Here is a 25,577-nt window from a genome sequence, read left to right as displayed (position 1 = left end):
TTTTTATATTTTGTTAATGCCTAAACATGTATTATCTAAGCCCATACATGTATTAGCTGAGATTCTATGGTAGGGAGCAAAGAACATTTGCAGTGCATTTTGCATAGTATTTTATCTCTTGAATTTCCCAATTTATACCTATCGAACTCACAAGCAAACCAACTTCTTCATGTTTCTTTTATTTAAGAAAAAAAGAGATACTTGCCAGCACACAAAAGAACATGAACTGAAATCCCCCCTGCATCAGGGAGTGGTGTAAGGTTTCTGCTGAGTCATTGCATCCTCTAATTCCATCTAAAGAATTTTGGCCCAGGTGGAAACCCAGTGGGCATTCAAGGGATAATATTTTTCTGCACCTAAAACTAATTGGAATGTATGCAGCTTTACTTTGACCCTGGCCTCATTAGAACCAATCTCTAACCACTTTCGTGGGTTGGGTACTGCTTAGTAAGTGGAACTCTCACTTTTAATGCAGAGTTAAGGTAAAGCAATAACAATTTCTTGACTTTAAGATGGAAAACAATGGTAAAACCTCAGGATGGGATAGGTTTTTCCAATTTAAAATTATTTCCATTATTAGTTCAATTAGATATTGAAAGAAGGAAAAAAGTCAAATCTCAAAGGCTGCCCTGAAAAAAGATAGGAGAAAATCGAAATTCTCTGCTTAGCACCCACTCCAATGATATATTAGAATTCATTTTGAAAGTTTGAATTTCAACTTTCTTTTCTAGATTGCTTAATAATCCAGATTTACTCTTTGTTTTTAATCAACTAACTCAGTATCTGCTTACTGATCAAATGGATGTTATAAATAAACTGACAACAATAGAGATAAAATGCCATTCATGCTAACAAATTACATGCTCTACTTGAATGTTGATGACCACACATCATCACACTTTCTAAATATAGAAATTATTTCTGCAAAGGATGAAGCTGCTCACAAATGCATGCCATAAATTCAACAGAATATCTCAGTTGCCATGAGTACCATAGTCAATACACACAGCTTTGTGAAGATTGAGAAACACCATTTTTATAATGTTCACCCATTAGAGTTCAGCATCTGTGGTGAATCAAACCCACTGACTCTTTAGGAAAGGTTGAGAGCTGTAAAGTAGGACATTAAAGCAATAATCACAGGGATAGAATTTGGGCACATTTTATCTGTCTTCTTCCTGTGTGTACATGTATATATGTAAGCTGGTAATAATGGGTAGTGGCAGTAGTAGTGGATATGGACGTAATTTTGTCAAGCCTCACACTTTCACTCAATTGTATTAAGTATGTTATACATGCCACTTGCGGTACTAGCAGATGGGGATATAGCAGCAGATACTTAAGCCATGTTATTTGCCCTTATGGAGTTTACAATGTAAACATTTATTATGATAGGAGATCCTTAAAAGAGTTACATATCTCTAGATTCAAACATTAAAACTATGCCCAATGGCAATGAATAAAGACATCAGAAGGACAGACATCAGCCTGGAGCTTTACACTCTACAGTGCCAATTCCACGACCGTCCTGGTTTTGAGTCCTTGTAGTGCCACTTACCATTTGCGTGAAATTGAAGCCCTTTCCTCGCTAAGACTTTGTTATGTTATATAAATATTAATAGTATTGACTTGAAAAAAATGTTGTGATTAAATGAGATAAAATATGTAAAATACTTAGTATATGGTTGAATAAATATTGGTATTTTCTATTATATTGCACAATAATCACAAACATCATTTTAAAGGTTTTATATCATTACCTTAAGTGAACACACCATAAAGTGCTCAACTATCCCTTTATTATTAATTTCCCAAATGCTTGCAATTCTATGTAACTCTTTGATGAAAATTTTTCTACTGTTTGATTATTTCTATGAACATACAGAATCTCTTAAGATTGCATATTGCCCTGTAGAAAGTGTAGGCGAGTACACAGGCCTTATTTTCACCAGTTTTGATGATTCCTGTTGTTAATCTCTTCTTTCCCTCATGTCATCCTTAGGTTGACAAAATTACGTTCCCCATAATCAAACTATGGCATACCATTCAACATCAGTTAGTGCATTGCTCTGCTCATTTTATTTAATTACTGTATTTATTTACTCTCATCTGCCTCTCCTCCCTAGAAACCAGTCATTTAATATGTACTCGATAAATACATCCCCTTTAAAAATTCCTTGAAAACATATAGTATGTACTGTATTGTGCTTTGTTATTTTGTCATGCAACATCTTCTGAGATTTAGGTATATTGCAGTATTTCCAATTAGTTCGTAGCTTCTGACTGCTTCATATTTGATTATGGAGATCTACCGCTTTAGACCTGGCAGTTCCTCTGGCTAAAGACACTGAGGTTGCCCCCAACTCTCTCTCTCCACTATGCTTTCACAAAAGACTCATGGGAAATATTTTTCTGGTGTAAATACCTAGTATTGGGATTGCTAAATTCTAGCAATCTAGTGAGTTTTATATCTAATCTCATTAAGTTCTCAAGAGTGGATACGGTATTTTGTATCATGACCAACAGGATTCTTGTTTGTCCATATTCTTAGCAACATGCTGTTTCCAAATATTGAAAAATAGAAAAATGTAAAGTGGGCGGACTTAATTTTCAAATTTCTTCATTACTTGTGAAGTTAGGCATCATTTTTTTTTCCTTTCCATTTAGGTTTCTGTTACTGGAATCAAATTCTCATCCATTATCTGTTTTGCTATTGGGTTTCCTAACTTCTTATTGTTGATTCAGGATTTCTTTACATATTTTAACTATTACATCCTTACTATTTTCAGATGTCACAATCATTTTCTCTTATTCTTATTCTTTTAAAATTTTATAGCATACTGGGTTGAAAATAAAACCCTAATTAAAATATTTTCTATCTCTCCAGTTGTGTATATGTCCCTGATTTTTTTACTTGCTTTATAGTTTCAGCTTTTCATTTCAGGTCATAAATTTTTGAAATTTTTCTTGTGTCTGTGTTAGAAGTCAGACTTTTTTCTCCCCTTAGATGAAGTCAGTTTTCTCATCATTACCATTAGTGTGTCCTTGCTCCACACTGATCAGTGATCTTATACAAATCTCCATGCATACCATTCTGCTCTAGGCTTTCTCTCCATTATCTGTATATTTCTTCCTTTGTTTATCTAACACTGTTTTTATTCCACAGTTATGCATCATGTCTCCTACCTGGAAGGACAAGTTCTTCCTATGTGTTCTTATTTCCTGGTTATTTGTCTGTTATTTATTTATTTATTTATTTATTTTTATTTTTTTGAGATGGGGCCTCACCCTGCAGCCCAGGCTGGAGTGCAGCGGCGCGATTTGGGCTCACTGCAAGCTCCGCCTCCTGGATTCACGCCATTCTCTTGTCTCAGCCTCCCGAATAGCTGGAACTACAGGCGCCCACCACCACGCCCAGCTAATTTTTTGTATTTTTAGTAGAGGCAGGGTTTCACTGTGTTAGTCAGGATGGTCTCGATCTCCTGACCTCATGATCCTCCCACCTCAGCCTCCCCAAGTGCTGGAATTACAGGCGTGAGCCACCACTCCCAGCCTTGTCTGTTACTTTTTAAAAAAACTTTAGATTCAGTTTGCCAAGATCTCTAAAATGCCTTGCTAGATTTGGAATAGATTTGATTGACTATATAAATTAAAATAGACAGAATTAACAATTTAAAATTAATACCGTCTGTTAACATTTGTCTTTTATAAGAGTTTTCAATGTTTCTCAGTAAAGGTCTTGTGTCTTTCTTCTTTGTTTAATTCATAAATATAACCTACAGTAGGAATCCAAACTATTCAATTATATTTTCTAATATTCACGGTATATAAAAACTGTGCCAACATAATTTAATCTTGTGTCCAGCAAGTTTCCTGTACTGACTTATTTGAAACATTTTTTGCATCAAGTCTCTTAGAGGCGTGAGTGGTTATATCACTTAAAAGAATAACTCTTTGATCTTTGTCTTTATATTTTGGTATCTCTTTTTTTTTTTTTTTTTTTTTTTTTTGAGACGGAGTCTCGCTGTGTTGCCCAGGGTGGAGTGCAGTGGCCGGATCTCAGCTCACTGCAAGCTCCGCCTCCTGGGTTTTTACGCCATTCTCCTGCCTCAGCCTCCCGAGTAGCCGGGACTACAGGCGCCCGCCACCTCGCCCGGCTAGTTTTTTGTATTTTTTAGTAGAGACGGGGTTTCACCGTGTTAGCCAGGATGGTCTCAAACTCCTGACCTCGTGATCCACCAGTCTCGGCCTCCCAAAGTGCTGGGATTACAGGCTTGAGCCACCGCACCCGGCCAATATTTTGGTATCTCTTTATTCCTGGAATAACTCCAGGACAATGATCATCAGATCATTGTAAACCTAATTTGATAGTACTTTATTTAGAATTTTCACATCTATTGTAGTAAATGGGACTATAACCTTATACTATCCTTATCCAGTATTTGAATTAAGGTCATAAAACCATGTATAATGTATATGACATTATCTTAGCTTGGGTTCCCCCAAAAGCAGAGCTTGAGACAAGGAGGCGATTTAGGTGGTAAACTGAAGTGACCTCAGGGTGGGGAGAGTGAGATAAGAAAAAGAAAAGCCAAAGGAAAAGGGTTTGTTTTGAAGATGCTGCTGTGGAATATGCGGACTAATTCTATTCTAGGCCCCCTGAGAGTTATACAGAATACCTTCCAGAAATATCTGCCTGTAGGTTCATCGGGTGAGGTTCCTCTCTGCCAGATCCTTTCTTTCATGGATTTAGGTTTGGTTCTGGGGACTGCAACTTTCCAACACTTCTGGGCTGCATTTGTGTGTAGATCCCCACATCAGAAAGCAAAAATATGGGGTGAGTCGCTGAGTTGGGAGGTAGGAGTTGAGTCTGAGCTTGAATAAAACTATCCAACATCTGCCACTGATATCAGAGATCAGCTAAGGGAATGTGATATAAGAGACCAGAGGTGTTTGCCAGAGTTTACTCCTTGTACCAAGACCTGCTTGTGCCCACTCTCATTTGGTGTGTTACTGAGTCTTCAAACTGGAAATCAGCCTTAAAACCTATTAAGGACAAAATGAAGGCCAATTTGTAACAAGCTGCAATCTACATTTCTGCAAAGGATTTTGGGCCCTAATTTACACAGATTATCTTTCTCTTCTATTACTCATTCTAGATCTCCCTTACCTTTCACTAGCATTTCTGCTGACCTAGGTGGTTTTCCAGGTTGGGAGTGTCATGACCTTCCACCCTGAGAGGTCTGAATCCTTGCTCTCATTAGCGGGTGTTACTGCAGTTGCTGATTCATCATTATAAAAGACATCTGTATCACCAACAGATAGTCAGTATTACAACTACGTATACTTCTTATGCTATTTTCCAGCGTGATTTCCACTTAAAGTATGAGAATTTTCTTGTTATAAAATTTGTTTAGAAAACAGTATACTTAATACCAGCTTGTAACATTTACATGAGCCATAATTTAATGAATGTTTTTGATATTTCAAATTTTAAAGTAAATTACCGTAATAAATACTTTGATAAATAAACATTCATATATATTTTCTTAGGACAAAAATAAATATTTTATTGTGGAAGTACTGAGTCAAAGAAAATGGATATTTTTATAGTTTTTAATATATATTACAAATATATATCTTTCCAGATTATAACGAAGACCCCTTGAAATGTGGGTCTTTTAAATAAATAAATAAATAAATAAATAAAGTCAACGAGCCCGAACAAAGGAAAGTGGTATACATTGTAAAAATAATTTTAATAAGCTAGTTTCTTCCTAGAAGTAGATAGAGAGAGACAGAGAGAGAGAGAGAGAGAGAGAGAGAGAGATGATAGCCATAAATTTATGTTTTTCTTTTGGCAACTGGAGATGCACACAGAACTTACTAGTTCTGAAAGCCAGTAAGATCTGAAGTCCAATGAAGCCTTAACTTGACACAAATATGAATTTGTATTGATGACCATCACTGCATTGATGTGGCATTAAAGGTTAAATTTACTCCTTTACCACTTCTCATGGATTTTCATGAAAAAGAACATGAGCTAGAAGGACCAGAAGAGGAATTTCAGTTTGCCTTATTACATTTTCAAGTCTAAAAGTTATTTCCTCCTGTCTCTTAATTTTATATCAATTTTATAGGTGAAACAAAATGTTATTTTTAAAAGTAACAATAAAGCAGAAATCTTGCACAATAATGAAAGCTGCAGTTGCATCTTCCTCAATTTAGTCCCCAAGATCATGCCTATTACATATTCACATAAAATATGAAAAAATACCAATGACAAATGTTTTCAAGTATTTATTTTCACTTACTGATTTTTTTTCCCATTTTCATCAAAACACTTTGGAATTTTAGAGCCACCAAGACCCAGAATTAATTTGGCAGTTCTAACTTCAGTCTAAATGTCAACACTAATTTGAAAAATGCTCCCTTTACATACGTTTTTAACCAATAGTAATTTAAGATCAATCCTCCTTGATCTTTTCAAAAGACTTCCAAGTGTTCCTCTCTCTGTCACTTGGTCAGTCAGTCCATATTGTCATTTGTAAAACATAAAGCTTTTTAAAAAGCGCTTTCCAATATTTCTTGATAATTGTTACAGACAAGAAACAAGTATTAAGTGACATGGGTATTTTCATAAAGCTGTGTAGATATAGACAAAAGACTGAAGTATGATCTTCTAGTATCTTTCTATATTTCCCAGGCTATTTTTAAATTTCAATTGGAACACTGCTCTTACAATACATTTGACAAAAACAATTGCTGCTCAAGACATTCTAAAAAGACATAAAAATTATTTTCACTGAATTTTCTAAATATCATACTTCCTTATCATCAGAAAATATATTTTCTACCTCAGTTTAAAATCAGTGGCAATAAACTTCTGTTCAACCGTTTATATTGTAAGCTTGATTTTATTGAAGGTCTATAAAAGAAACATGTCAATAATGCTTAACATTCTCAAATCTACTTTTGACAATAGTATATTCAATATCTACTTTAGTATCCTTAAACTAGAATAAAATATTCTATTTTAGAAATAGAAAATCGAAAAATAGAATACAATATTCTATTTTAAGGATACTAAAGTAGATGTAGAAATGATAAATTCCATAGATAATTTAATGAATGCAGAAGGATTATTGTTCAAAATACTTTTAGCCTTCTAATTTATAATTTTCTAAATGACTATCATATTCTATCATTTTCTTGATATCTGGGAAGAAATAATATTTTTCTAAGTGTCCAAGTCAAATTTTGTCCTAGCCACAGGTTCAGTCAACTATGACTATAGGTAAAATCCACCTGTCTGTTTTTGTAAATAAAGTTTTTATAAACACAGCCATGTCCTTTGGTTTATGCATGACCTGTGGCTGCTTTAGTGCTACTACTACTGAGTAGTGAAGACAGAGAACATATAGTTGGAAAGTAGCACATATTTACTATCTTTTTACAAAGTTTGCCAATCACGGCTCTATTTTTTTCCCTAAAATTTATCTCATACTTGAATTCATTTTATATTGGCATGTAGTTATGAAAGTAGTCTTAAATTAAGGTCAGCCTAAAACATTTTTATATAATAGATGGAGACAAATTTTAAGGAAACAAATACTAAATTTGATTTCTTGTTTAAAATCTGTTCAGGTACTCTCTAATTATGTTTCCCATAATACTGAGAGGATATTTGCTTCATGAAGATATTGAACAATACATTAATAATGGGAGCATCATCATACTTGGAAGACTAAGGAGTGGATACTTTCCCCTGGCCAAGGATGACTCCTGGAGACGTTGGCTTTTAAAAAGCCTTCTTGAATCTAAAAGTGGTGATGGGTTCCTAGAGCTGGAAGGTAAGGAGTGAGTGACATTTAACTGCCAGAGACAAGATGGTCAAGATTACTGAAGTGGACCACGGGACTGCAGAAGTAATCACAAAAATTTGACCACAGAGTTCATTGGTAACTAAAATTCATCATGATATCCCTGAGCTAAGATTAATGAGCAGTGTATAAAATTTCTAATTGATCAGCCTAAGTAAAAAAAAAAAAAAAAAAAGACACCGTCTTAAATTGCAAAATCTAATTTTCCTAATACATAAAGAGATCCTGAATAAAGAAAAGTCATTAACAACGGCAAAATATACTCTCAAACAGTTCACAGCAAAGGAAATGCAAATAGCTGGCCATTTATAAAGCTCCTTGTCAATTATTACAAGTTGTCCTCAGAGGTATAAGGGCTTCACAGTGTTTTATTAATATTTCAATTTTAATTATGTTTATATTCAGTTGCTTTTGTGCTACTCACTAATTGATCAATATGTCGAGAAAGTTTGATGGGAGGATAAATTCAGTTAAAAAAATCAAAGTATAGTGGACTAAGTATTCACAAAGGAAATAATTATGCTTACATTCCTTTATCTGTGTGAAATCCTTTGTGCTGTTAATGAGTTCTACCTAAAAGCTGAAATAATGCTTCTGTTATTAGGGATAATGGAAAAATCTATCAAAAAGAATCAGGGCATACAAAGAAGTATACAGTGATTAGTAAATCATTGCTTCCTAATACATAATTTTCAGTGAATTATGTTGAAATTTTACCAAAAAAAATCAATAATCACACCTTCTCCCAAGTTTTGAACTAATAACGCAAAAGGAGTGGTATAGAGAGACCCAAAAATACCGTCAATACTCTTAAGACTAGAATAGAGAATGTAGTCGTATCTGCGTGTAAGAATGATCAAACTTGGGCATTAGAGAAACTTCACTACCCAGTCCTAAGGTAGTTGTAGAATAAGACACCTCTCTACCCTGGGGAAAACCTTATCCTAGACCTGCAGAAAGGAAGAAGATACTTGGCTGGAAGAGAATCCAAGAACTAAAAATGCCCAGTTAATCCTTCCTTCCAAATTCGTGAGTCAGACAAGTCACTCTTCTTCCCTGTCAAGGCCACTCCTGAAATACCAAACGTGGCTCCTCAAAAAATGGTGAGCAGCTTAGATTTTCTTCCTGGAACTGTCTGATATGGGTCAATAATGTGAATTAATTAAATCTACTCGAAGGTACTATGTAACCAAATTTAATGCTTATTTTCTCGTTTTACTTTCTATTCCAAATAATATTGGCGCATTTCAGCATCCCAAAGCAGATTTTTGCAAGAGGTTAAGCGACAAGATATTCTGCAAAAAAGCCTACATGTGTAAAGACCCTCCAATGGAAAATATACCAGTAACAGAGCCACCTGAAATATAATCTTATTTCATTGACATACTCCCTGGGAGAAAGCAAAGTCCAAATTTTATGTTTCTTGAAATTAGACCTAAGCATTAGATCACAATATTTTTTCACCTTTAGAATTAGAAATCCAAAGAAAAGTCCTCCCTCCCACCTTATTTTCTGTCAATCTTAGCGGGAGGTATGCTTGGAGTTTGGACAGTTTCAAGAATTTGTAATAACTGCAGCACCGACTGTCTCTTGCACTAAAAGGACTAGCTCCCTTAATATCAGAAGCTAAATTTATGACAGGTTGCCTCTTTTTAGAGGGTTCAAATGGTAAACAGTAGACAAGATTATTACCACACTGGTCTCATATTTATCCAACTTAGAAAAGTCACCAGCTGCCTGAACTTGATATTTGAGGCTAAAGTGTGTTTCCATAATATCCAGTACACCGTTCCATCCAAACTCATGGTAGACATTCAACAGAGAAAGAGAAAACCATCTCTTGGACCTTATAGGTTGCTAGTACATCTGTGCATGTACCTGGAATCAACCCAAACAGGAGAATCCTTCTTCACGAGGAGATTCTTCAGTATCACTTTGGCTTTGCTCATGTATCCTATATCAGGGGTGGGGAGGGTGGAGGTGGAGTAAGCAGTACATCCCACATACAATCTCCTCCTTTAGAAAGTGGTTTTTCAAATATTGTTTTCTTCTTGACATGATTATAAATTGGCAAAGGGCAGCCCCAGTCTCCAGGAGTTATTTGAGATAAGTTTTTTTCCTATCCATAGTATCCAAAAAATCAGTTTTTTGTTTGAGGTGTTTTTTCTGGCCCTTAAAACAGTGATCTGTCAGGCCAGGCACGGTGGCTCACGCCTGTAATCCCAGCACTTTGGGAGGCTGAGGCAGGCGGATCATGAGGTCAGGAGATCGAGACCATCCTGGCTAACACGGTGAAACCCTGTCTTTACTAAAAATACAAAAAAATTAGCCAGGCATGGTGGTAGGCACCTGTAGTCCCAGCTACTCAGGATGCTGAGGCAGGAGAATGGTGTGAACCCGGGAGGCAGAGCTTGCAGTCAGCGGAGATCGCACCACTGCACTCCAGCCTGGGAAACAGAGCGAGACTCCGTTAAAAAAAAAAAAAAAAAAAAAAGGGATCTGTCTAGTAGCACACCCTCCACAATATCTTGGGATCAAACATTACTAGTTCTTTGCTATAGATGCTACCGACACTCCCTCTTTCTATGGCAAAGTCCAGGCCAGTGAATCTTGACCTGCATTGTGCATTAAGACCATCTTAAAGTCTTTAAGAGTCAGTTTTTAAGAGGCAGACACTTTTTAAGCAACACCAAGCTTACAGTTTTCTGGGTGATTCTATATGCAGACCAGTTTAAAAACTACCTGCTTAGTCTTATGACTCTTGCCCCTTAGCCGAGCTGTTCATTTCAAGTACACATTTGTTTTAACTGGGAAAATCATTCTGAACAGATGCCTGAGAAAGTTGCTGTTGATACTTTTGAAGTCTGTATTTCTCAGAGCAGTGACGATCAATATTCCTGCTCCCCAAGGCACTCTATCTTTCCTTTTTGAATTCCACATAGTTTCAGGCATGTTTGTTCAAGAAAAAGGAAATGCTTATACACTCACTTATAAAATCTGCATCACATTGACATCCACAAAATTAGTCACTGTTTTTCATTCTTAGATGTAACCCCTGGCTATGTGAATTCAAAGTTTATTACTGACAAGTTTCTTCCTCAGTTCTAAACCTGAAGTTGAGGGGCAGCTGATCTGGTGTTTCTCTTTCAGTCTTAAAATAATAATTTATAACTAGAACTCCCTAGTATTGTGTGTGAGACTTTTTTGGGGGAGTGTCCGGCAACAAGTAGCAAATATTTTTCTATTTGTCTTTCCTAAAAGGACTCCTGACTATCACCCTTCTCCTCTAACTTAGTGGTTGATGATTTAGTCTGCACACTAGTATCATCCGCAGTGCTTTAAAAATCTCCATACCCGGGTCACACCTGACTCATTTAAATCAGAATCTCCGGATGTGCACACGTGGGGGAAGAAGCAATGGATTTAATGATTTCCGCCCTCCCAAAAAACACTTCCTGAATACAGTCCTAAAGTTATTTAATAGAATTTATTCATATATGGGTACATGGTATGTTTTATAAAGCAAAGTATTACTGGTATGGTGTTTCTGGTCTCATCTATGCCGGCTTACTAAAGCCTCCAGCTGTTCTCTTAGTCTTAAGCTGAAACCCTCCTGTAGCCTACATAAGCTTACTAGACAACATGCAGCCAGTGCAGCCGTTAGAAAAGCAATCCTGTGGGCAAGAGCCCAAACCCGATAAGCTCCAGTCATCTACAAAGTTAAACTATCTCACATGGTAGGCTGAAAGCCTTAGCGTTATTACTTTTCTTTTGCTGCTATAACAAGTTACTTTTAAAAAATCAATGGCTTTAAGCAAGACAAATTTATTTTCTTACAGTTCTGCAGGTCTGGAGTACAAAGTGGATCTTCATGGGCTAGAATTAAGGTATCAGTGGGTCTGCATTCATTCTAGAAGTTCTAGTAGAGAATCCCTTTCCTTGCCTTTTCCAGGCTCCAGAGACCACTGGCATTCTTTGGCTTATGGCCCCCTTTCATCTTCAAAACCAACCATCACAACACCCTGATTCCATCTCCATTATTCCATCATTACATTTCCTTCTCTGAGTCCTCAGCATCCCTCTTTAATTTCTAAGGACCTCGTTGTTACTTACATTAAACCCACCTGTGTAACACAGGATACTCTCCTGTTATCTCCATTTAAGGGGATTATATTATTAGCAGCTTTAATTCCTCCTTGCATGTAACAAAATATTTCATTAAGTTAAACATGTTTTTAAGCATGTGGGAAAGTTTTAATATTTTAAACCCCCATTTCAGAGTTTTTTGTTCATTATCTTATAAGAATATTGGATTGCTCCCAAATAGTGTAACTTCTTGTTCAAATCAATATGAGACTCATTTTGTTTTTCGGGATGAACAATGCTAACTATTCCAATTCACAAGTGCCACAAGTCTCCATGGTACAATACTACAAAAGTATATTTTTTATTCATTTTACAGAGTGGGCTCTGCTTTCCATAGTTATTCAGGATCCCCTAGAGGATGAAAGCCAGGTTATCAGTCACACCATCTGGAATATGTAATTACTGTGGAAGGGGAAAAGACACACTACAGTGCATCTTAATTGCCTGGAAGCTGAAAGTGACATCACTCATTTCTGACTACATCCCATTGGCCAATCCTAATAGCATGGCCTCAGCGTAACTGCAAGGGAAGCACACATATTTGGTTAGCCCTCTGTACAAATGGTAATTCTAAAATTTAGTGTCCAAAATTTTCCTTCTATTCTATGTGAGCAAATTCCCAATTATATAAATAAAAAACAAAACCCTCCAAACAATGGGTCATCTTTCATTTCCCATGTTATTTTGTAACTGATATTCAATTAATCAGAAATCCTACTAGCTTGGTATAAAGAATATTCTGAATTTGATCACATCTCACAACTTCTACTAATACCAACCTCCTTCCTACTAGCTTTACAAACATAGCAAAATTCTTTTTCATGTTAAAGTAAATTTAATTTAAAATTATTTTTAAATTAAATATTTTTATGTAACATGCATGTCTGCCTCATGTGCGTGTATTTGTAAACACACAGAAAAACATTTCCTGAATACAGTCTGAAAGTTATTTAATAGAATTTATTTATATATATGGATATATGGTATATTTTATAAAGCAAAGTATTACTGGTATAGAAATACCACATAAAATACAAAATATTTCGTATTTAAAATCTAGCCAAATGTTGAGAACATTTAGACAAATTATTCATTAAATAAATAAGGATTTTTTTTTAAATTTTATTTTTGAGACAAAGTCTTCCTCTGTCACCCAGGCTGGAGTGCAGTGGTGTTATCTCACTGCAACCTCCACCTCCCAGGTGAGATTACAGGTGTGCACCACCACATCCAGCTAATTTTTCTACTTACAGTGGAGGCAGGGTTTCACCACGTTGGCCAGGCTGGTCTTGAACTCCTGACCTGAAATGATCTGCACACTTCAGCCTCCCAAAGTGCTGGGATTACAGTGTGAGCCACCACACCCAGCCTAAATAGGGACAATTGAACATTTACTGTCTTAGTTGATAGGAAATATTGCATTTCTGTAAGATCAACAGGCAGTGGAATCAATTCCATTATATTAAATAGTCTTATTTTTAAAAGAGACTTTTGTCTAATACAATTCCTCCACAGTATATTTTCTGGAATGCATTAAATGGGAGTTTAAGTGAATTTTATAATATGTAAATGACAACAACCTACTCAAAAGATTTGGAGGATTACATTAACCAGTAAATTAAAATGCTCCAGGAACAATGTATATATGTAATAAATACTCAAAACCTGGTATTATTTTAATGATCGATATTATAGTAGTTTTCATAGTGTAGTAGTTGGAAAAGAGTTAGTTACTGTATGTTGGTAGGAATGGATAGAAGGAAAAATTCTTATAACACATGTGACTCAATAATTAACCACATTTTCAAGAATTTAATAATGTCAATGAGCCCTGCATAGCTAGGATACTCTTTTGCTACTAATTTATTTCAGCTATAGAGACATGTAAAAATATGGCCAACCTCTCTGCAACCCCAATTTGGAACAGGGGATGAGCAATGCCTCACTAACAGTACTGGAAAAGAACAAAATTAATATCAATTCCTGAGATTTTTAAAAGGAATGCTGAAACCTTATTTTCCAACAACTCGCTTCTTTCAAATATCTGCAATCATTGTTCTTTCAAAGGAGTAGTAATGAAAGTTATGATGACTAAAACCAGAGTGATTAGTAGGTAAAATTCACTTATGCTACATTGCATTCCATTTACACTAATTCAGGCCTTGTTTACTGCTATTTATAACTGTCTGATAGAGACAGTTATAAAGACAAATGTACTACCTGCTCTTGAAGATGCTGTAGTGAGAAAAAGAGATGCATTTGTTCAGAAATTAGCACACTACATTGTCATAACTGCCATGATTGTGGCATGAAAGGGAACTTTGTCAGGGAACTATTAACAGGATAAGTAACCTTTGAGTTAACCCTAAAGAGTAAATAAAATATACACAATAGGAAACACAAAAAAAATACAGTACAGAAGAAAGTTTTCCAAGAAAACAAAAAACACACAAAAAAAGACATTAAGTTCAAATGAGGTTGTAATTAAGTAACAGGATTCCTCTTTATATCAGTTTAGAGCAACAACTTTTGTCTAACTTAAGAGTGAAAACAGATATTGGGATTGTAAGAAAAATGGCTGCACTTTTGTCAGGAGTAGGCCAAGGCAGCCTTCCGGTGCAGCATGACTCAGCAGGTTTGGAGTGCAGGCGCAGGTTACTTGCTGCAGCTAGGTGGAAATGTAAAGTCTTTTCTCTTTGATTAGGGAACTGGCATAGGCTCACAGCTTAGGGGGACATGAGATGACTGGAGGCCACATGTAGAATTAGTGATCCACTGGTCCCCCACCAATATACAGTAGGTGCTGGCACTGACGGATACTTGCACAGATTGCAGCCTTGTTTAAGGGAACATGGATAAGTTTCCAGGAAATCCTGCTTACACTGACAGTTATGGAGGCCAGTCAGTGAAAGTGAAGCCTGTATCTCTGCACCTTGGCATTGGCTGTTTGCCTCCCTGTTTTTATACTGTTTATGTCTCTCCCATACTGGAATAAATTCTGAAGGTGGACATTTTACATGGCCTGGCATTACCAACCATGATCAGGGAATTCAGACTCTGAGTGTGTGTGGTAAAGCTGGTGCTCCGCAGACATACGCATCACCAGCCTCAGGTCCTGCCACAACACTGATGGGTTATTTCCACCTGTCAATACCATTTGCCAGGGGTGCATACGGAGATAACTGAGACAATTAAAAAGCTGGAGGAGGTGCAGAGAGTGAGTGGCACCCACAGTCCCTACAATTCTCTACTGTGGCCAGTTAGAAAGCCTGATGGAACTTGGTGGATGATAGTGGACTATTGGGAACTGAAAAAAGTAACACCCAGCTGTACTGTCAATGTCTATTATGGATCTGATGGACCATTTGACAATGGAACTGGGATGGTACCACTATGTAGTGGACTTGGCCAATGCATTTTTCTTCATAGACCTTCTCTAGAGAGCAGTAACAGTTCACCTTCATGTGGGATGGGTGATAGTGGACTTTTAGAGTGTTGCCACAGGGTTATGTGCATAGGCCCACATTTGTCATGGTCTAGTTACCACACATTTAGCCACCTGGCAATGTCCAGAACGGGTCTACCTATTCCATTATGTTGATAATATTATGTTAACTGCTGGTTCTCTTGCAGATTTAGAAGCGGCAGTGCCCCTCTTGTGGCAACATTTGGTAGCACGTGGTTGGGCCATCAATGAATCCAAGGTCCAAGGGCCTGGATTATCTGCCAAATTCTTGGGAGTTATCTGGTCAGGTAAAATAAAGGTCATCCCAGAGGCTATTAATGATAAGATTAAAGCATATCCCCAGCCCATCATGGTGAAGCAGCTGCAAACTTTTGTGGGTCTCCTGGGATATTGGCAGACATTTGTGCCTCATTTAGATCAAATGATAAAACCTCTGCATTGGTTAACAAAGAAGGGAACTACCTGGGATTGGTAGCCAAGACCACCTTCCTGACAGCCAAGCGATTCAATTCAGCAGGCACAAGTCCTATGGGTAGTTGACCAGGGGCACCTGTTTGAGCTGGATGTGCATGTGACCACCAATGGTTTCAGCTGGGGTCTGTGGCAGCTCAAGGAGTGCTTGAGAACACCAGTAGGCTTTAGTTCCCAACTACAGATGGAATCTGAACTCTGGTATTTCTTGACAGAGAAACAGCTAGCAGCTGTCTGTGCTACCTTTCAGGCTTGTGAGAGTGTGACAGGATGGGCTGAAGTCACCATGCAGATGACTTACCCAATATCAGGATGGGTGCATTCATGGGTAACAACCCCTTGGACTGGGATGGCACAGACATCCACTATGGCAAAGTGGGGCACCTACTTGGAGCAGTGGAGTACACTGAGTACAAGCCCCTTAGCAGCAGAGTTGCAAGAGATCTTGAAACTTGTAATCATAATACAAGATAAGGCATGAGGTCTGAGGAACCCCTAGACCCTGAGCCTTCACTGTTTAAGGAAGGGCATCCCTCCATTCCCAATGGTGCATGGTACACAGATGGGTCTAGCGGAGTTGCTACTGCTGCCTGAACCACTGTTGCAGTCTAACCTAGTACTGACACTGTATCATTTGAAAATGGGTGTGGACAAAGTAGCCAATGGGCTGAACTTAGAGCAGTATGGATGGTAATCATTATAGAGATGACACCTATGGTAATCTGTACCAATAGATAGGTGGTTTATCAAGGCTTAATTTTGTGGTTAACTACCTGGAAAACACAGAAGTGGCTAGTTAGCCACCAACCCATTTGGGGCCAAGCCATGTGGCAAGACCTCTGGGAAAGGGGTCTTCAGAAAGAGGTAACTATTTTTCATGTGTCAGGCCATATGACTTTGGTCACCCCCAGCAATGATAATGGCGAAGGTACAATGGTTAGAATCAGTACCTACATGAGATGTGGCCTTGTGGCTACACTGGAAACTGGAACATGCAGGGAGTAAACTGATGCAACAGGTCGGTAAGCAGTGGGGGTCTGTCCCTGCACATGCAAGACAATTGGGAGGCTTGTCAGAAATGCCTGGCATGTGCTCAGGCATACAATAAATGAAGACAGCTACCCAATGTTGTACATCAAGTAACAATAGGGTGAGTGCCCTTGACCAGGTGGCAAGTAGACCACATAGAGATGCTGCCAAAGTCGCAAGGTTATATGCATGTGCTAACGAATGCAGACATGACCACAGGCCTGTGGTTTGCCTACACTTTCAGGATGGCCGACCAATGCAACACCATCCAGGCCCTACAGCACTTATGTGTCCTCTATGGTTGCCATCTGGCCATTGAGAGTGATAATAGAGTACATTTCAATGAACAGGCACAATGGGCAGAACAAATGGACATAAGGTGGGGATTCCATGTGCCATATAATCCACAAGCTGTGGGTATGATTGAGCAATATAACAGGCTCTTGAAGAATGGGTTACACTTGCACGTTACATCCATGTCTTTGCAGGACTGGAGTTCCAGGCTGGACCTGGTTCTCCAAACCTTGAATGAACAGCCACAGAAGAGTGGCCCGGCCCCGGTGGAGGCATTGTTACACTGGGCCGCTGCCCCCATTCAGTTGCAGATACATACCAAGGATGACCTCCACTGTCCAGGTATGGGAACGAACAGTAATCTGTTGTTACCTGCTCCTATGGCCCTGAAGGAAGGGGAACAGAAAACCTGGCTGTGGCCATAGACCCTCCAAACACCCTACTGCTGGCGGTTGGCTGTTGTAGCTCCTTAGGGGGAGGAACTACAGTATGACTTGCATATCACTCCTTGGGCATTCAATACATGGTCCTTGCAGTTGGCTGTTCATAGAGGAACAGTCAGGGAGGGAGCCCTTCTCCAGAGGACATACGTACTGTCTGTCTGTGTGGCCTATTATGTGCTCCCCTGTGACATTGGCATGGATACAGGACCCAAAAGAAACACGGGAGCTGAGAAGGTGTGGTGTCATCACCCAGGGCAGAAGCCCTTGGTGAACGCATTGTTATCCAGGGATGGAAGGTTAGCCTGTATTTTGCCTGAGGGATGTGATTTACCTCTGTTAGTACCTGGACCTGCTCTGTCATTTTGATTGTAGGTTAACATGCTCTCACTGAATTGTGAACTGGGCCCTCACCTATACTGAGGTGACCCATGTTTCCAACTGTTGGCCCTGCACTGCTCTTCCAGAGAACTATACAGAGCTGGAGACTTGGGGTCCCATGGCTGATGCCTGGAACGCAATGCCGCAAGCTTTGGACAAAGTACACCACCATGGCATGCCTGCCCCCTGGCTGGCCTGTAGCAATTTTGGTGGGTGGGGCTGGCTAGTGGGGAAACCTGTAATACCCCTAACCCAGGCACCGTGGTGCATAGAGCAACATTGCGGTAACACCACTGTGGGATGAGTACCCATCAAAACACATGTCACCACACCAAAGGATGGTGGAATAAGTTTACACAATAGATTTTGTGTCCCCTGGGAGTTTATGGGTCTATGGTGACACAGGGTGGCCTTACCTACCAATGTACTGGACTGGATATTGTACCTGGGAGGGGTAGCCTTATGTAACTACGATTGTTCTCCCCACATTGCCCAGACACCCACATAACTGGGAGGCACTACACTCTCAGTGACGAGGCCCCTGGTGGTTCTACCCTTTGGCAATGACTATTCCTGGAGTGAGTGTCATAACTGTAGAAGCACAAGTTGCTGCTTTTGAAGAGCACACTGTTCAGGCTCTGAATTACACCCTAGTGGCACTCCTCTTGTTAACAGATGAGGTTGACCAGATCAGAAAGGTGGTGTTGCAAAACCAAATGGCCTTAGACATATTAACTGCTGCCCAGGGAGACACCTGTGACCTTTTAGGAACACAACATTGTACCTTTATCCCTGACAATCAGCAGAATGTAACACCACCCTGCAAGTGGTCTCATGGGAGATTAAGGCGGTTCAGAACCTTACTGATGACCCCCTGCAGAGATGGTGGACATCCCTAGGCTCAGGTCTTTGTTGGGCCCTAATAGTCATAAGTAGCATGGCTGAGATCCTAGTAGTGAGCTGCTGCTCTCTGTATTGTTGTTGTGGGTTATGGATTCAGGGATCCACCCTGTGAGCTCGTGTCCCTGCCCGGAGAATGCCTTCAGCCTAGGGGATGGATTGAAAGAGAAATGGCTGTGCTTTAGTCAGGAGTAGGCCAAGATGACCTTCTGGCACAGCATGACTCAGTGGGTTTGGAGTGCAGGCACACACCCTGCACATTATGTGATCATGCCACGTGAAGCTCATTAGGTGATCACCCACGTGAGCTCATGCTTGGCTCGGAGCCACTATTGTCTGTAAAAGGTATAATTACCCTGCTAACACCACACATATGGTTCATTTGCACCCAGCCTCTCTTGCGCCCAGAGAGAGAGTAAAGCCATGTCGAAGCTGTCTACAATTCCTCGAGTGTTTTTCCAGCACCCACCACTTGCCCATCCATTCTCCTTGGACCTCAGTTAGAACCTGACACGGATGGATTCCTCTTCAGCTATATTTTATCTCCTATAATATGCTTATTATCTAATTCTGAGAAAGAGTAGGAACAGGACTCAGCCTCCCCCAGCCACCAGGAATGCTTTTTTAATTTTATCTTTCTTCGTACTTTCCTACCTGCTGACCATGACACCTTGAAGAAACTAAGCTAAGCGGCTTTACCTTAAATCTGACTCAAAGGAGTTAATCCTATCACCCATATGCACACAAGACCCATATGCACACAAGACCTCAATGACCAATTGTTACCCCTTGCCTCATGATAATACTAAAATCCCTACTCAGAGAGGAGCTTACCCACCTGTTTTTGATCCTATGATGTATGTACTAACGTGATTTGTCACTGCACCTCCACAGCCTGAGCTCTACCCTGCACATGTTATGATGTTCACATACCTCATGCTTATTCATATCTTTCTTCTTAAAACATCGCAAAGACCCACCCTTGGGAGTCAGCTAGAGAACTCTCGCTCCAGTGCTGTCTCCTTTGTGTTCCAACATAAGCCCTTAATAATGCCTTGTCTAAGAAACTTGCCTGGCTTCCCTCTGAACTTCTATTGCATGGGAGCCTAAGAATCTAAGGTGGTAACAATTGTATAGAATAATGGTTATGATTTGGCTTGTTATGACAACTTTTCTTCCATTTATACATTGTCACATCCCTGAAAGTTCAATTGTGTGGATGCCTTTAGAGCACAAGTGGATCAAAGGCTGTTGCTCAAGTGGAGTTGGCCTCTTCAACCATAATGTTGGTTCTTCCATTTTTTATCTTTTAGGTCAAGGACAGAAAAGCTTACTTGTTTTTGTGTCTGTATGTAGAGCACAGACTGCCTAACTCAAATATTTGTTTAAATATGATAAATTATTTGAAACAACTTGTTTGGTTCATTTTCAGCTATGCATTTTTATGTTTATTTATACTCATTAGTTGGCAGCACTTAGGTTTCAATTACTCTTTATGATACCACTAAATATGATTGCCATTTTATGCATGTTTTTCCTTCTATTTGAATTTTTTCTTAGAAAATTTCCTTAGGAAAGAAATAGAATTGAGTCAAATTGTGTGAATATTTTTAATATCCATGGTACATGGTGCCAAATTGCTTTCCGAAAAAGCTGTGCTAATTTCCATTCCCAGTACAGAGGTAATTACGCCTCTTTCTCTGTCCTCTTGTCTCAATAAGAAGTGCTTTTCATGGCCAAATAACCTTTTTCAAGCTCTGAGATTCAGAACAAAGTGTCAGAAAGCTTTTACGTAAAGCAAGTCGTTTTTATACTAGTTTACAGATATCTTGAACTATACAGGACAAATATAATAGCATCATCAAGAGGAATTACGAATAAAATTAAATAGAAAAAATTTCCTTGTAGTTTGAACAGTACAGCAAGATAAGAAAATAAGAACTGTCTCTCCTATTTCAAACAGCTAGGACTGCTGGATAAAATTCAACAACCACAACATCAACATTCACATTTATACTTCTGCTTGAAATGAAGAGAAATTCCATTGTGCAGAAGCTCCTGAGCTGTTACCCTGGCAGCTTTGCATGGGGAAAGGGAGTCAGAATTTTACCTGGAAATGAGCCTGTGTTTGGTGCTGGAGGAACAAGAGCTGGAGATGGGACTCAGGTGCAGATTATGTATTAAAGGCTTTTCTTTAGGAAAAACATGCAAAGATGCATATAAAGCAGGACAGCAAAGAGGAAAAGCTTGGCATGACACACAGGGAAGACTTTGGCATATAAAGCCTATGGCAGAATAATCCACACCATGAGGTGTGGATTTTATACTAGAGACTAAAACATCATCTTTGTGATTTTTAAGAAGAAAGATATGAATAAGCATGAGGTACATGAACATCATAACATGTGCAGGGTAGAGCTCAGGCTGTGGAGATGCAGTGACAAATCATGTTAGTACGTACATCGTAGGATCAAAAATGGGGGGTAAGCTCCTCTCTGAGCAGGGATTTTAGTATTACAATGAGGCAAGGGGTAACAATTGGTCATTGAGGTCTTGTGTGCATATGGGTGATAGGATTAACTCCTTTGAGTCAGATTTAAGGTAAAGCCGCTTAGCTTAGTTTCTTCAAGGTGTCATGGTCAGCAGATAGGAAAGTACGAAGAAAGATAAAATAAAAAAAGCATTCCTGATGGCTGGGGGAGGCTGAGTCCTGTTCCTACTCTTTCTCAGAATTAGATAACAAACATATTATAGTATGTTTATTGTGGGCCTTTTATACTCTGATGTCGGTGGGGCATTGGCTGTGGCCTGGGGTGCAGGTAGATAACTTCTTAGGTCAGATGACTTTCCTCAATCAAAAGACAACTTGTTGGAGAAAAGCGCAGCGGCAAGTCATCAGCAGCCTGCTGATGAGCCTGCTAAGTCATGACAGCATCTCAGGGATTGATGTCCTGGTGAGGCAAAGGGGATCTTTGTAGGGTACCTGCACTGTCCACCACAAGAACCTAAAGATGGTGCTGACAGTTTGGAAAGCATGTTGTCATATAAAAGAAAACTAAAATACTCTACTTATTAATGCAAACAAAACAATGAAGCTTTTCGCTCCTTATCTGATTGAAAAGCAAAGAAAAATCTTTCATAAGAAAGATAAACCTGAAGCTGCTTTTCTTGCATGGAAGTAGATGACAAATTTAAGTTACTCACATGTTAAGTAAATGCTACACCCATATATTCATATAAAAAACTGACTCTGTTTTAGTTATACAATTGGAAAACTTAGTAGAAAAAGATGCAAAATGCAAATGCAAAATGGAAAATGACTTTTCCAGTGCCCAAAATACATGAATGCCCTTTGGTTGCCTGATGATTTGTCAGTAGAACGCTGAAGATGAGCTTACTTTAAGAGATAAAATCCACATCAGGAAACATCTACCATGAGATTAGTCAATAGAAACCACACTCAGTAGGAATAGTATCCTAAGGATGAAAAAAAAATTGAACAATTTGAAGAATAATGCAACAGTGATATTTTAATGACTAAAGCGATCCAAGTTATAGCCTTTAAGTGTGAAGGCTTCTTCCTAAGCCAAAAATGAGAGAATTATGAGTAAAATATTAGCTAAAATAGTAAATTATATGCCCGTCATAAGAAATTTCTGAAATATTTGATTTTACTTGCCTCTTTACCATAGTTCTTTTTTAAAAAAAAATAACTGAGATAGATGATTTTTGGATTTCCCATATAGAAAGTGGTATATATGTCTATTTGTATATATATTTATATATTTATATAAGTGTGTGCATATATTTATATATATTCGGATTAGTATCTATAAATGCATCTTTGTTTTTTACACCTGAGATTACCCTAACTTAATTGAATACAAATGCTTTCCAACTTTTAGAAATAAATGCACAATTATGATTTTAAATATATTCATTTTCATTTTACATTTTTTAAATACACCTTAGCCCTTTCATTACAGTTTACTTTCCACTTTCACCATCCAGAAAAATCCAACAGGTAAAGAGGCTCTGTTATTAAGTTTTTTCTTTTTCTATTCATTGACCTCATGCTGAATTGGGTAATGCTTATTTTAAAAAAGTGTTTGAGGGTAATACTAAGTTATAGAATATACATCTTTAATATCTTGAGTAATGTCTCATATATACATATATAAATCATATATATATGATGTATGTACATTATTAGCTTTCTAAGAATTATTTTGGAGAGATGTATACACACACATATAAATATATACATATATATGTATGTGTGTGTATATATATACATACATATGTATATATACAGATATATACACATCTCTCAAAAATAATTCTTGGAAAGCTAATAAATAGAATACTCCTAAAGACTGAAGACAGACTTTTTTGTAAGTAGGAAAGGAGTAAGTACCAATGACATGCATGAGATAACAAGGTAATTTAAAGGTTGTCACTGTCTAGGATTGTTCAGCATGCATGTACAATGCATGCATTAATAATTAATATTTGCTCAGTGCCTTTTAAATATTAAGAATACCTCTGCGAACATGCAGTTGAATTCCCAACCAATATAAAGTTCAAATTCTAGAGGAAAAAAGACAAATAAATTAACAAAAATAAAATATTTCAGATGATGATCACTGCTACTGTGAAACTCAAAGCAAGGTAAGTGCCGGCAGAGGGTACGGTAGGGCAGTAGTGTTCCATAAAGGGTGGTCAGAAAAGGCATTCATTTTAAAAAATGGTATTTAATAAGAATAAAGGAAATGAGGGAAAGAATTATTCAGCATAAGGAAGTTTTGGGCAGAAAAAGTACTTGGTATTTCCAGTACTACAAATGTCAAAGGCAGGGAGTATTTGGTATTTCTAGAAACATCAAGTAGGACAATGTGTAAACTAAAGCAAGAGGGGCAGGAGATCCTACTGAAAATGGACAAGGTGCCAAATCAGTACAGACCTTGAATTTATCACCTCGTGTCAACTGTACCTGCTTTCCTGGAGTCCAGAGCTCCATTGCAACTTTTTCAGAGTCTAGACTTGTCTGAGTGGGGACAAGTATGCCTGACTTCAAGGGAGGAGGAGTAATCTCTTTTCAGCCTCATCCTGCAACAAAGAATCTGAAGCCTCCAATTCTAGGGTCTTCCCTGGGTTCTGGTCTGTAAATTAGCCAACTCACTTTGGTTTCATCCGTAGCTGAAGTTCCATATTTCCCTTTTATCTCTTGTTTCAATTACTTTTTGTTCATCTACTCAGTGTGTTTAAAATTGTATCAACATCTCTTGCCTCCTGTCTTTTTGCTTGTTCATTCTCTTTGTGTGTGTGAGCTCGTATGTGCTTATTCCTTTATTGCAATTTTAGTAGACTTTCGAGAGAAATTAGAGATTAAAACTTGTTTAGTGCGTCAAGGTTAAATAGAGTTCATTATTCTGACTTTTCTTGGCCAATATTACCAGAGGTTTGTTATTTTATTTATCTTAACAAGTAACTAGATTTTGTTTGTGTGGGCCCTCCCCCTGTTTGCAGGTGTTTTCTAGTTCATTAACTTGTGATTTTGTCTTTATTTCCGTTCTTCTACTTTCATTGTCTTTACTCTATTTTTGTTCTCCTAAGTTCTTATATTGAAATATTAGATCATTAGGTTTTAGACTTTCTTCTAGTTATAAAAGTAATTATTTAAGATGAAAATTTTCTAAGCTCTGCTTATGTATCCCATGGTTTTCTCTATAAATATTTCAACTAGTATTCAATTCTAAAATGTTCTTATTTCCATATGAATTCTTCTATAGTTCAATAAAATGTTTTAATTCATTCATGTAGTTATATATGAATATATGCTATTTAAAACACTAATCTCTAATTGGTTTGCATCATGGTTAGAGGTTTATGGATTGTATGAAACTAATGTTCACATTTGTTAAATTTTATTTCATGCTTTGGCATGCGGTAAAATTTGAATATTTTCCAGTTGTATTTAAATAAATGCATACTTTTTCATTGATAACTGCTAAATTTTGTGTTTTTCCACTAAGATGGTGCTTTAACTGTATTTTTGAAAATTTCTTAATCATTACTCCTTTTAAGCTGTTTGATCTATCAACTATCAGTAAAAGCATGTAAATATCTTCCTCTCTGAATAAAGATTTGTAAGATTGTTTTTGCAATTCTGACAATTGCTTGTAATTTATTTTAAACGTATTTTACTAAACCATATATAATCATATTTTTCCATCTTCTTTCAGAATTATTATTTAACAGTGCTTTTTGCATTATTTCATCCTTTTGTAAGCTACGCCAACATTTAAAATGAAAAATCTGTTTTTTGTAGAAATTACTATATACAAATGTATATGTATATTTAATTATTCTATGCTTTTCTTTTGGGTGTGTCTTTGTAAAAACTAGGTACTTGGATTTTTGCTAGATTCTCTCTGACTTACAAATAGGTCAGGTTAGTCCATTCACATAAGTGATTGCTGTGCTATTGAATATTTTCTACTACATTATTCTTTCTGTTTATTATGACTTTTTTGTCTACTTTCTTTTCTTTTGGTCTTATATTGT

Source organism: Papio anubis, chromosome 15, assembly GCF_008728515.1.
Source record: "Papio anubis isolate 15944 chromosome 15, Panubis1.0, whole genome shotgun sequence".
Lineage (NCBI taxonomy): Eukaryota > Metazoa > Chordata > Mammalia > Primates > Cercopithecidae > Papio > Papio anubis.
Note: the sequence above shows the minus strand (reverse complement) of the source record.